The sequence below is a fragment of the Balaenoptera ricei genome, chromosome 4 (genome assembly GCF_028023285.1).
Source record: "Balaenoptera ricei isolate mBalRic1 chromosome 4, mBalRic1.hap2, whole genome shotgun sequence".
Taxonomy (NCBI): Eukaryota; Metazoa; Chordata; class Mammalia; order Artiodactyla; family Balaenopteridae; genus Balaenoptera; species Balaenoptera ricei.
This window is the reverse complement of record NC_082642.1, coordinates 37,510,448-37,512,793: the sequence shown is the minus strand read 5'-3', so window position 1 is coordinate 37,512,793 and position 2,346 is coordinate 37,510,448.

Genomic DNA, 2,346 nt, shown 5'->3' with positions numbered 1-2,346 from the left:
CGCTCGCCGCAACTGGAGAAAGCCCTCGCACAGAAACGAAGACCCAACACAGTCAAAAATAAATAAATAAATAAATAAATAAATAAATAAAGGAGTTCAAAAAAAAAAAAAAACCATATTATTTAAGTTTCCTGGAGAAGCGAAATTTCGATTTGAATTAGGCTTAGAGCAAGGTTCTTCCACTATGGCCCTAATGACATTTTGGACTGGATCATTCTTTGCCTTGAGGATCTGCCCTGTGCATTGTAGAATGTGGGGCAGCATCCCTGGTCTCTAATCAATAGGAAACAGTAGCACCCCATGCCACAGACTGTGACAAACACATCTCCAGGCATTGCCAAATATCTCCTGGAAGGACAGATCACTCCCAGTTGGGAAACAGTGGCTTAGAGAAAGGAATATTTCCTTAGATAAAGGAATAGATGAGTTCAAGGAAGTGACCATGAAAGAAAGGTAAGTGGTGGAGCAGCGTTCAAGACATACAGATGAGATCAAAATTACTTACGTAAGAACTCATATTGGAGGGGAAAAATGACAGAATAATAGAGGAACAACGGTAGAGGGAAAGGATGGGGGGAAAAGTGAAGAGGTTTTAGATAAGAGAGGTGACAAGCTGAAGAAACTTCTTATTTGAGAAAAGCAGACAGAGGGGGCCCAGGTGGGAATCAAGAATTGAGATCGGAGTAGCCCCTCCCGGAAAATAAGTAGGAGGAGAACTAGTTGTCGAATGGGTCATGACTCCATGACAACACTGAGGTTCTACGGACAGGAGTCAATCAGAAGAAATCGGCTGACCCTCTTGGAATATTCAGCCAATCATAATTGTCCTATCACCTTCTCCTGGAAAACTCAGCTTTGAGGAGTACAGCTAAAGGAACCGATTTTGTTATTCACCAGAAATTGGAAATTAGCAAAGCTCACAAGCCAGAAAGTCAAAGGAGAAAGTATTTCTGTGTAGCTATCACAAACATTAATTTCAGTGCTACACCAGAGAAGCAGGAAGGCTCAGGTAAGTAATAGAGGGGTGGGAAATAAGGGAGGGGAGGTTTCCCAGTGAGGGAGAAGGGCAGGTTCTGTAAGAGTATCAATGAGAGAGAGAAATGGACATCATGGTCCAAAAGCTGCATATCAGAGCTAGGAATCTTCACCAGTTCCAGGTGAAACAAAGAGCCAGAGAAGCTGTTACAAAATGAGAAGGAGTCAACATGTTGGAAAAGTCATAAACACTGACACTAAAATAACCAAAAAAAAAAAAAAAAAAAAGGTTAGGAAAAGAAGGGTAGAAAAATAAATATAAATGATGATAATAGAAACAATGCCCTTAAACTCAAGAACATTTTAAACTTTCAAACAATCAACTATGTTGACTTTTAAAAGAACTTTAATCCATCACCTGTATCCAAAAATACTAAGTCAAAATGTTCTATAAAGTTCCCACAAAATAAATTACTCAAACTTTAAATACAGTTAACAATTTTTCTTCAAATTTGGCTTCCTTTTCATTTCTCATTAAGAGCTGAAATCCTGCCAAAGTTGAAATGTATAGTTTTACCTATTTTTAGTTAAAGTTTAAAAGACATTTTTTTTTTCATTGCCTCCCATGCAAAAAGATTTTGGATAACCTGTTCAAGGTTCCCTCAAATAGGCTAGGATTTTGTTCAAGCAAGAAAATTTTAACCTCACTACCATTCTTTAGTTAATTTTTCCAGTTAAAATTTTTGTTTCATTTTTCTGATCCTCTTCATCAGAGAAGTGGAGCAATGTGGGGAAAATAGTCTTTAAGTTACTTCTTTAAACTTATTCCTTTACATTCAAGTAAACTACTTTGACTTTTAACTACTGTTAATGCAACACTGAAGACTAGATTTCAGATGAGACTTAGCTATAGAGGAAAGAACTGACCTCTAAACTAGGCAAGTAGGAAGGAAGCTAATATGATATTTCTGTTTAAACTGTGTCTATAAATGACTACTAAATCAGACTCTAACTCTTAAGAAATGTTTTCAATTTTTACTTTCTATAGTTTGTGAGAAAAAAAAGTCTATTGAATGTGCTTTTTAAGCTAAATATTCTCCTACCCTTATTCTGCTTCTTCCCTGTTACCCTCCTTAACACTCATCACATTAAAACCAGTCTTTTGTAGTGCTTTCTATTTCTTCAATTTTGATAAATACCAATTAATCACTAATAAATAGAGGTCAAAATCACTAATAAATAATTCAAACTGGCCATCGCTACAACCAAAGTATGGAAACAAAAGCAAATCATCCAAACTGACTTACGGTTTTACTGAAGGTATGTTGACTACAGTAAGATCCAGAAATTCCACTTAGAGATATATATCTG